Source organism: Silene latifolia, chromosome Y (assembly GCF_048544455.1).
Source record: "Silene latifolia isolate original U9 population chromosome Y, ASM4854445v1, whole genome shotgun sequence".
Classification (NCBI taxonomy): domain Eukaryota; kingdom Viridiplantae; phylum Streptophyta; class Magnoliopsida; order Caryophyllales; family Caryophyllaceae; genus Silene; species Silene latifolia.
Window position 1 is genome coordinate 380,447,873 of NC_133538.1, and position 10,815 is coordinate 380,458,687.

Sequence of the window (10,815 nt, forward strand, 5' to 3'; positions counted from 1 at the left end):
ATTTAATTGTATTAAATAATTGTCTCATCATCACATTGACTAACTTTTTAGTCAAATACATGGACTAACCTTTTAGTCATATAAGGCATCAATGTGATTATATTTTCATACAATCACATCTCTCAAACACATCCTTTAGGTGTGACTTTTAGGGACCAGTTGATCACCGCCATCAGTATGATAATAACGTCAAACTTCTAGCAAGCCAACTGTTATTAAGTAAACATTAATCAACTGATAACATACTAAGTATACCCTGGGAATTTATAAGAGATTTATATACGTTATCACACTAACTGTGGAGGACACTGGCTCCAACAATCTCCCACTTGTCCTCACAAGTGTATGTGCGATAACTGATTCTCATATCCTTAATTTCTCCCACTCAATGTAAAACAATTTGCAAAATCCGTATTCACAAAGGTCGTATTTACAAGTGATCAATATCAAGAGTGGTTTTCCCGACTAGAGAGTAACTTAACTGATAAACGAGTCATCATTCGAGCATGGCCATGCATTTCAGTTACAACACCTCGAGTGACCCTGAGAAATAACTAAACCTGATAAAGGTTGGATATTTTCTTCAACTCGAATCCTGCAGATATAAGCACAGTATGAAATGACCCAGTAAAAAGCTGCTTAGCCTCCTGTTACGGTCGACCATGAGAAAGAAACCAAAGTCACCCAAAAACTGCCTTAATCTAAAGTGACAGTCGATAGTCAAAAGAATCGACTCTAGGAACACTATGGACGTCCAATCCACGACATGGCACCGAATGTTTTTAAAAATTTAGGACTCCATTACATTGTCACAATGTCCTACGAGGTATCGTTATAACTCGCATATGTGATCGATCAGCCAACCGTTTGACTTATGGCTCATTGAACCCACCATCAATCAACTTCACAATATAATAGCCAGAGTTATCAGCTCATGTAGGCGATTACGGACCAAAAAAAATATAATGTAATTCAGTTCACTTTGTGGCGTTGAAAGTTGTCGTACAATCCACATGAAAAACAAAATATGAAATAATACGATGAAGTTATAAATAGCATATGAAAAGAAAATGTATCTAATTCATAAGCAACTAGTACAACTCAGGAACACGTTTAATTCCCATGGAAATAACGTGCCCTTTATGCTTATCATATTTCAATGGTTTAGTGAGAGGGTCCACGATGTTATCATCCGAAGCAATCTTGTCAATCACTATCTCCTCTTGCTCCACGTAATCACGGATCAGGTGAGCCTTCCGATGTACATGTCTAGACTTGTTGCTAGACTTAGGCTTCTTAGCCTGGAAGATGGCACCTCTATTGTCACAATAGATGGTGATTGGGTCATTCGAATTAGGAACTATGGATAGTCCTTGTAAGAATTGACGCATCCATATAACTTCCTTTGCTGCTTCTGAAGCGGCATAGTGCTCGGATTCAGTAGTAGAATCTGCTACAACTTCCTGTTTGGAACTCTTCCAGCTGACCGCAGCACCATTAATAGTAAAGACGAATCCAGACTGAGATTTCGAATCATCTCGATCCGTTTGGAAGCTAGCATCTGCGTAACCGATTGTACATAGCTTAGTATGTCCTCCATAAGTCAATACCCAATCCTTAGTCCTCCGTAGGTACTCAAGGATGTTTTTAACAGCTATCCAGTGTGTTTCACCTGGATTGCCTTCGTACCGACTTGTCATACTCAATACATATGCCACGTCTGGACGTGTGCATATAATGGCATACATGATTGATCCTATGGCTGATGCATAAGGAACACGACTCATGCGCTCGACCCCTTTATGTGTCTAGGGTGACTGAGACTTGCTCAAATGCATCCCAGACGTCATTGGAAGGTTCCCCTTCTTAGAGTTGGTCATGCTGAACCTATCAAGAATCTTATCTAAATAAGACTCCTGACTCAATGATAACATCCGTCGTGATTTATCTCGATAGATACGGATTCCCAATATGCATTGTGCCTCACCCAGATCTTTCATCTGGAAATGGTTCTTCAACCATCCTTTTACTGAAGATAAGAGAGGAATGTCATTCCCAATCAAGAGTATGTCATCGACATATAATATCAAGAAAAAAATCTTGCTCCCACTCGACTTGATATATAAGCATGGTTCCTGGACAGATCGAGTGAAACCATACTCTTTTATCACCTGGTCGAAACGATGATTCCAACTCCGAGAAGCTTGCTTAAGTCCATAAATGGAACGTTTAAGCTTGCACACTTTCTTAGGATTTTCAGGATCTATGAAACCTTCGGGTTGTACCATGTACAATTCCTCCTCCAAATAACCGTTTAAGAAGGCGGGTTTCACATCCATCTACCAAATTTCATAGTCATGAAAAGCGGCAATCGCTAAGATTATCCGAATGGAATGCAGCATAACTACAGATGCAAAAATTTCATCATAATGCAATACGTGCACTTTAGTGAAACCTTTTGCCACTAGTCGTGCCTTATAGGTATCTGGTTGCCCGTCTACAGAATGCTTTATTTTGTAAAGCCATTTACATTGAAGAGGTCTTACCTTGTTAGATAAATCAACAAGATCCCATACGTCATTCTCATACATGGAGTCCATCTCGGATTGCATGGCTTCAAGCCATAGCTGAGAGTCGGAACAGGTCATGGCACCTTTATAGGTAGCTGGTTCATTACTCTCTAGGAGTAAAACGTCATTTTCTTCGACCATACCAATGTATCTGTCTGGAGGATTAGAGACTCTACCCGACCTCCTAGGTTCTTGAGGAATGTTAACCGTATCATTAGTTGAAGGAACGTCTTCCTCCATCTGTTCCTCGGTTTTTGGTTCTTGAATCTCCGACGGCTCGAAGGTTCTATTACTTGACTTGTTCTCGAGAAATTCTTTCTCTAAGAAATTTGCACTAGCCGCAACAAAAACTCGATGTTCTGTAGGCGAATAGAAGTAATGACCAAACATTCCTTTTGGATAACCAATAAAGTATGTCTTGACCAATCGCGGGCCGAGCTTATCCTCCTGTCTTCACTTGACATAAGCCTCGCAGCCCCAAACCTGAATAAAGGACAAGTTAGGGACCGTTCCCTTCCACATTTCATATGGAGTCTTGTCGACAGCTTTAGACGAACTTCGGTTAAGTATAAGAGCAGCTGACAAAAGAGCAAAGCCCCATAATGAATCAGGTACTACCGTGTGACTCATCATGGATCGAACCATATCAAGTAGTGTTCGATTTCTCCGTTTGGACACACCATTTAATTGAGGTCTTCCAGGTGGAGTAAACTATAAAACTATTCCACAGTCTTTAAGGTGTTGATCAAACTCATTTGAAATATATTCGCCACCCCGATCTGAACGGAGTGCATTAATCTTTATTCCCAGTTGTATCTCAACCTTATTCTGGTATTCCTTGAATTTTTCAAAAGACTCACTTTTATGCTTCATTACGTAGACATATCCTTATCTACTAAAATCATCCGTGAAAGTGATAAAATATCTATAGTCGTCTCTTGCGGTAATTGACATAGGTCCACATACATCATTATGTATGAGTCCTAATAGGTTATTAGCGCGCATTCCAACACCTTTGAAGGAAATTCGAGTAATTTTGCCGATAAGACATGATTCACACGTGCCAAATGATGAGAAATCAAATGTGGAGATAGTCCCATTATCAATGAGTTTCTTTACACGTTTTTCATTTATGTGTCCCATTCGACAATGCCATAGATAAGCTTGATCTTTGTCACCAACCTTTAATTTCTTATTATTCACATGTAATATTTCTATGGTTTGATCTAAGATGTAAATTCCATTCATGGAAACTGCTTTGCCATAAACCATTTCATTAAAAGAGAAAATACAGCTATTGTCCTTTATTGAGAATGAAAACCCGTCTTTATCAAGTATGGAAAAAGAAATAATATTCTTAGATAAACTGGGTACATAGTAACAGTTATATAAATATAACTCAAAACCACTAGGGAGCTGGATTACGTATGTTCCCATTGAGACTGCAGCAACTCGTGCTCCATTCCCGACTCGCAGGTCCACATCACCCTTTGCGAGGGGTTTGATGTTTTTTAGGCCCTGCAAATGATTACACAGATGAGAACCACAACAAGTATCAAGTACCCAAGTTCCGAAACTTGCATGGTTAATCTCAATCATATGAATATAAGATGACATAGCAACAGAAGTGACGCGGCCTGCTTCTATATCCTCATGGTACACGGGACAGTTCCTCCTCCACTGCCCAGTCTTGTGACAATGGTGGCACTCAACGTTATCGTCCTTGCTCTTTGCCTTGCCTTGTGAGCCACTAGTCTCACCAGGCCCACTCTTACCGTTTCCTGACTTCTTAAACTTTGGCTTTCCTACAGTTAGGTCGCCGTGAGCTTTGCCCTTACCCTTATTCTTGTTGGAAATCATGAGAACATCTTGCTTCATGCTCCCACTCAATTTCATATTCTTCTCGGTCTGTACGAGAAGTGAGTGTAGCTCATGAGGACTTTTCTTCATGTCATTCATGTAGTAATTTGCCCTGAAGAGGGCAAAACCATCATGAAGTGAATGAAGCATACTGATACGTGCCTAATGTATAGTCTTTTTAGCCTATTTCAGCACGTATTTCTATGCATTTTTATACTGTTTTTGTGGTATTTTGCCCCGAATTGGCTACTATGGTGCGTTTTGTCCTTTTTATAGGAATGATCGCGAAAGTAGTGGAATCGTACCCTTTTTCGTCCTTTTTGCATGCATTTAGAGGAGACGGGGTTGTTCCAGAGTGAGATACTGCATTTGGAAGCATCGTGGCACGCATTACGAGGCATTTGGTGGTGGACTTGAGCTGAATTGAAGATGAAGCACTCGATCGAGCAGTTTTTCCACTCGATCGAGGGGTTCCTACACCCCAAGTTGGTCGATCGAGTAGTTTACTACTCGATCCTTAAGTTGCAGAAAGACAATTCACTCGATCGAGTAACTATATGGTCGATCGAGTGGATTTTGCTGAAGAGTTGGTCGATCGAGTGGTTTTAATCCACTCGATCGAGTGGTTTCGTTAGTTTTGGGCATTAATCAGCTCGTGTGTTAATTATTTTGCTAAACTTTGTTTGCTTTTCTATTTAAACCTACGTTAACTAGGTTAAGAACGGTAAACCTTAGTACGTTGCTTCACTCTACTCTACTGTTACTTTATTTCGGGATTGCTTTCACTTGGAATTTGTGTTCTTTACGCCGGAATCGCATTGATTGTAATTCCTTCTCTTCCTTTAATAATAATTGATCTTTTATTGCTTTAATACTTCGCTTCCGTTACAATTAGTTTCTGCCCTAATTTCTTTTATGCAATTTATCGTTTATTTTATAATGTTTACTGCTGGAAAGTTGTTTGCTGTTAGTTTAATTAGCGTTATGAGTAGCTAAACCCCCTTCATGTTGGGATTAGGGGATCTGCGGTAGAAATGTGACGATGTAGTGAATGAATTAGACGAATTAATTACGAGACTCTGTCACTATAGCAATTTAATTGTATTTATTCGACCTAGTTGAGTGCACGCTTCTATGTCACCCTTTAATCGCTAAAATTAATCCGGATCGAAAGATTGGACTAAATAGGCCTGCTATAAACAGTAGACTACCCTAATGAGGATGAAAGTTAAGTTAGTGGTATTTTAGGATAGAAAGTGGACCGAAAGGACCTTTTCAAATCCGTCTCACATTAGTTCGTCTGAATCATTTACAGCTGAGTTACTGGACTACCGTAGTGAACCGAATTACCGACATGTCCCTCTCTTCTTGATAGTTTAAACCGATTTTCTTGTCTTATTTTTCTTGCCTTTATTTCTATTTTCCTTTAATCTCGTAGTTTAGAAACCAATTCAACAAAACCCCCCAATTGTTACTTTAGGACTAGAATTAGACAGCTGATAATTACATTACCTCCCTGTGGATTCGATACTCGACTGCCTCTGCTACATTTTAGTTGAGAGAGTTAGGTTTTATCTTTGATAGGGTTGCGATAGTCGTGTCAAATTTTGGCGCCGTTGCCGGGGAGGCAATTGTTTACATTATTAGTTGTTTCATTTTTAGTCTTTCTTAGTTTAAGGGACAACCGTTCGTTAAACTTTTCTTATATTCTTTTTGTAGTTTCTTCTTATGCGCAGGTCACAGGGTGGTGAACTAGTACCGTTCAATCCTGTGATTGAGAAATCCTTGCGCGAGTTGAGACGATCACAAAGGGTATTGCCGACAGAGGAAGAGCTGAGTACTCTATCAAATTACTTTGAGAACGAGCTATTTGAGGAGGATCCACATTCTTCTCCTGTTTCCACTTCTTCAGCCGAAACCGTCACATCTCCGGATTTTCCAGTTATGGCCGAAGAATCAACCATTGCCAGTCACTCAACCGACAAGCGCGAATCTCTATAAGGGATTTGTACTACCAGGGGAGGCAAGAAAATTCGAACCGAAGCCTTCTTATATCAACTTAGTTGAAAGGAACCAGTTCGGGGGAGCTGCAAATGAAGATGCAGCTAAGCACATGGAGACCTTTATCGATTATTGTTTGCTCCATACCCCCACCAACTGGCGTCACCCCGGATCAGATAAAAGAAACTATGTTTATTTTCTCACTCCGTGATGCTGCAAGGGAGTGGTATAGGAATCTGGACCGGGAAGCTCATGGGGTAACTGACTGGAATTCGCTAGCTTTAGCATTTTACAAGAAGTACTTTTCCGCCTCGAAGACTATTGCCATTAGAACTCAGATCACGAGCTTTAAACAAGGGCCTGATGAGAACTTTCATGAAGCATGGGTCCGTTTCAAGAAGCTGGTGCGAACCATTCCGCACCATGGATTCGAAAAATGGAGTCTTTGCAATCAGTTCTATAATGGGCTGTACGACGATCAGAGAGTTATTTTGGATGCTGAAGCCAATGGCCGATTTGCTGAGAAAATGGGAGAGACTAAGGGGTGGAAGATCATTGATGATTTCGCCACCCATAAGGGTGAATATGGGAAGTCCAGAGGCAATCAAAGAAGAGCTGCTGAATCTTCTTCTGTAGCTGCACTAGAAGCTCTTACTGTGAGATTTGACAAATATGAGTTGGGAGGAGGTTCCAAAGGGGGGATGTATCAGGTGAATGCTGTGTCAGACGGTCCTTTCGTCTGTAGAAGATGTGGAGGTGAGGGACATGTCTCGGATCATTGTCCCAACTCCTATGAGTCTTGTCTTTGCCTTTCAACATTACAGGGAGAACAACACTTATTACGAGCCGAACGTCCATCCCAATTTGAGGTGGAGTAGTCGAATGTGCTCAATCCCATCGCTCCTCCGAATCGGAGCACCGTATATTCCTCCACATAAGAATCAACAAGGCTTTCAGAAGCCTCCTTCTTTCAATCCTCCTAACCATGGTGCATCATCTTCCGGTGGGGTGAATGAAATAGGAGAGATAAAGTCTATGTTGCAATCTATTACAAAGCAGTTGCAGCTGAGTGATCAACAAAATCAACAGAAGGACGCGTCTATTAAGGCACTTGAAACCCAAGTTGCCCAACTAGCCGCGAATCAATCCACAAGAAAGCAGGGTCATTTACCGACTCAAAATGAGAAGAATCCAAATGAGACGGTACATCTGATAGAATTGAGAAGCGGTCTTTCTTATGAAGGACCGGAAGCGTCGAAATCAGACCCGAGGAACTCTAAGACTGATGGTGAACAGTGTTCTGTCGAGAAAAAAGGGCTCACGACAAAGCAGTTGCTCGATAGACTGAAATCTGGTGTTCGATCGAGTAGAACTGAAGATGAAAGTCCTCGATCGAGTGGTTTTTTCACTCGATCGAGTAAATGGAAGAACAGGTTGGTCGATCGAGTAGTTTATCTACTCGATCGAGTGAAGGAGAAAGTGGAGTTGGTCGATCGAGTGGAAATTGTACTTGATCGACTGACATTGATGAAGAAACTGCTCGATCGAGTAGTATTGATGATGGGAAGCTTATTCGAGAGCCTGCTAGTGCTCGTTTAAGTGAGATATCACCGGAAAGACCTCGTTCGAGAGGTAAGAAGCGTCCAAAGGATACAAAACTTGCACCGGAAGATACATTGGAAGCGAGAAACAAGGGACTCGAGATACCTATCACGGTTCCTTTTCCGAGGCGGCTGCAGAATACGAAAGCTAATCAACAATTCGGCAAATTTGTCGAACTTCTGAAGAGCTTGGAAGTCACTGTGTCGTTCACTGAATTGCTGACAAAGGTACCCTCTTATTTAAACTTTATGAAAGAAATTTTAGCGCGTAAGAGGACTATTAATGATAGTGAGACCGTAGCTTTGACTGAGGTGGGGTCAGCCCTATTTCAAAACAAGTTACCCCCTAAGCAATCAGACCCGGGTAGTTTTTCAATTCCGTGTCATATCGGTATGCATTTGATTGATAACGCGCTATGCGATTTAGGCACTAGAGTGAGTGTCTTACCGTTGTCTCTGGCTAAGAGATTTGGTTTGACAAAGCTGAGTTGCACCAACATGACTGTCCAGATGGCCGACCGTAGCTTATCACGGCCACTAGGTGTAGTAGAAGACGTACCTGTTCAGATCGGGAAGTTCTTTATTCCCGTTGATTTTGTTGTCTTAGACATCCCCGAAGATGCACACACCCCTATCATTTTAGGGAGACCATTTTTGTCTAGTACCCGTGCAGTAATAGATGTCGGGGTGAAGACTTTGACCTTTCAGGTAGGGGACGAGGAGCTGATTTTTCATCAGTCTAAGTTCCGGAGAGCTCCCATGCAAGCCCAGCCTTGCAATGCTCTCTCTTCTATTGATCCTATTATTGACACTCCAGATGAAAATTTGGAGAATCGTGCTGCTATTGTTAACCCTCCGCCTTAGACTGAGAGCAAAAAGGAGGAAAGTTCGTATGTTCTCCTTGCTGCAGGTACAGATGAAGGCAATGAAGGAGCTGTCAAAGGACATGGTGCAATTATTATCAATCAAATTGAAGATGATGACGCTAAAGCTGGTGATAAAGGAGCAAGGACGAGGAAAGTTCGCGCTTACGTGGATGTGAGCTACTCCCCTCCTACCGTTTCAAGTGATAATTCATGCTCATGGAAGATGAAGAGGATAGTCAATATTGCTGAGGTGACGTGCTCCAGTCAGGAGCCCACCAAGGGGCTACTGAAATTTATTGGGAATTAAGCGGGGAAATGCCCCGTGTAACACTTTGTAATAGATAATTTTTGAATTTCTGTTGAGTTTGTTTTATTGCTTTTTAATTAGGACAATTAGTTTTAGACAGTTTTAAGCATAGACGTAAGACTATAGACTGTTCTTGTGCGTATTTGGTATATTGGGAAATTTTTGCGTGTGTTTTTATGCAGGTTTGGGGAAGTTTCACGCATTCCAAGGAAAAAAAGACGAAAATTATAGAGCTTACGCGAGAAAAGTCCTTGATCTACTTTTTGTACTCGATCGAGTAGAAAATTGGTCGACCGAGTGCTTTTTCCAGTCGATCGAGTAAAGCAATAAAGGGGATTGGTCGATCGAGTAAAATTTTACTCGACCAAGCAGCTGGATCACTAAAGCCCTCGATCGGGTAGTTTAAAACCACTCGATCGAGTGGAAATGAATAGGATGCAGAGAGTTTCTAACCTTAAACTCTTATGTTTGTTTTCTAATTCATTTCATCCCTTAATTCCGTCTAACCCTTCCCTTAATTGCGATTTAAACTCCCCCAAATCCCCATTTTCTTGCCCAAATCACCAAATCCGCTTCCTATATTTCATTGTTTGCATCTTAATCTTCAAAAGCCCCTTAAATTCACCCTTGTTTGTATTCGTTTGCACGGTTTTAAAAGGGTTTTCGGGTTTGCGGTTTTAAGCTCGAAAAATCGCCATTGTGCTTGTTTTTTTTTGAGGATTAATTGCAATTGTAGGATAAATCTCATCAAGTAAGCATTTCCTTTACCTTCTTTGTTTTTTTTATTTCGATTATTTGGAATTTTATGAGGTAAAAATCGAATTTAGGGTTTGAATATCCATGTTTAGTCGAATTTTTTTTCGACTTGTCTGTGTTTATTACCATTGCTTAGCTTACTTGATGATCATAATTCCCATTCCTCGCTGTCTTGCATTCTTAATTCGAAATTCACATGATCTTTGTGGTTTGGTTCAGGACAGTTGAGTTTTTCGACTGTCACTTGGGTTATTGCTGCTGTATCTTGCCTAGTTAGCATCTTTGTTGCGAATTTTCTGTTGTTTTTGTTGGGAAATGTGTCCTCAACAATAGTGCGATCACATGATTTAAATATCATTATTAAATCTCATTTTAAAGAATACAATTGGGAAGTAATTTTGTTACTGTCAACTGGTCAACAAATATCGGTAATGATTGGCTGACTAGAGTTTGACATTACTTTGTCGTGTGTGGTGGTGATCGCTTGACCCCTAGGTCGTACCTATAGGGCAACACTCTTAATTGATCATTTAATTAATCGTATAATGTTACGAGTTAATTAAATTACTTAAAAAATTGACGGACGATTTTGGAAGTAAAATTTACGTATCAAATTGAAATGTGATTAAATGAGATACGGTCTGAGTAATCGAATTGTATCATTACTCGGATGAAATTATTGTTTAAAGAAACAATTGGATTTGAATGAATTATTATAGATGCGATTTATAAACGGTAAAATATTTTGGTACAAGTAATTATGAATTACTAAGTCGATTTTTGTATATGACGTATTTTTATTAATGCGTTGATTTTTAATATGATAAAAATACATAACAAATTTATGTCACATA

At 40.3% G+C, this 10,815-nt stretch overlaps 1 non-coding gene across 1 annotated transcript; it reads right to left on the reverse strand.

Moving 5' to 3' along the window:
- Window positions 1-6,754: 6,754 nt before the first annotated feature.
- LOC141636253 (small nucleolar RNA R71) lies at window positions 6,755-6,861 on the reverse strand. The gene has a single exon (XR_012540876.1). It is a non-coding gene; the product is annotated as a small nucleolar RNA R71 (small nucleolar RNA).
- Between the last annotated feature and the right edge of the window lie 3,954 nt (window positions 6,862-10,815).